This window comes from Trachymyrmex septentrionalis, unplaced genomic scaffold (assembly GCF_001594115.1).
Source record: "Trachymyrmex septentrionalis isolate Tsep2-gDNA-1 unplaced genomic scaffold, Tsep1.0 C3516506, whole genome shotgun sequence".
Lineage (NCBI taxonomy): Eukaryota > Metazoa > Arthropoda > Insecta > Hymenoptera > Formicidae > Trachymyrmex > Trachymyrmex septentrionalis.
In genome coordinates, this window is record NW_017303799.1 from 1 (window position 1) to 923 (window position 923).

The 923-nt window shown below is 29.4% G+C and overlaps 1 pseudogene; it reads right to left on the reverse strand.

Moving 5' to 3' along the window:
• Positions 1-523: 523 nt before the first annotated feature.
• LOC108746639 lies at positions 524-891 on the reverse strand (annotated as a pseudogene).
• Between the last annotated feature and the right edge of the window lie 32 nt (positions 892-923).

Sequence of the window (923 nt, forward strand, 5' to 3'; positions counted from 1 at the left end):
ATTTTTTTTATTACGCTATTGTTGCATCTGCTTTCCATCAATATTTGGAATTATTTCTTATCTTTTTTAGTTTCTTAGTCATACTATACTTCCAAGGTATGTTCGTACCATTACTATCGGAGTGTTGTGGGTATCCTAGTTTTTTATTATTATTGTGTCTGTAAAAATGGTATATTAGTGGAATGCATTTACATTATTCTTGAATATATCCTTTTTAATCAAGATAGGTAAATGCTTCTGTTGTGATGTATCCGATAGATAAAGTTTTTTCGTGATACATTGTATTCCCGCTGAATACTAGACTATTTTGCAATATTTTGATCGTTTGCAAGAAATGTTCCCGAGTTAAAGTAATCATGAAGTTATCAATCCTTGGTGTATTCGCTTTGTTGTACAATATTTCATTTCTTAAGTATTTCGTATAATCAGATTTCGCAGCTCTATTCATATTCAGACAAGCGCGTAAGCACGTTCTTTCGAATATCCTAATTTTTTTCATGAGAGACGCAAATTAATATTATACTATATAGAATATCCGTAAGTAATTATTAGCCTTACTAGTAGTTGATAACATATTAATTTAACCTCCGTATATACGTATTTGGAAAAAAGTTTTTTGAGACCCATAAAAGTTTGAGCCGCCTTTTTTAATTGTATGTCTATATGTATTTTGTAGTGAAGTCTCTCATCGAAGTTTATCCCGAGATATTTAACTATATTCTTATGAGGAATTATTTTCTTATCGGTATCGTTCCGTGAGCTTTCTATCTTAAATGTTTTATAGTTTTTTTTATGTTACCATTCGCGTATAGGAGCGAAGTTCTAAATAAAATTGTTTCGAATTTCTCGAGATTAATTACTTAATTTCCATGTTTTGAAATAGAACTCTAATTTATGAAATGTATTTTGTATGCTTTCTTGTA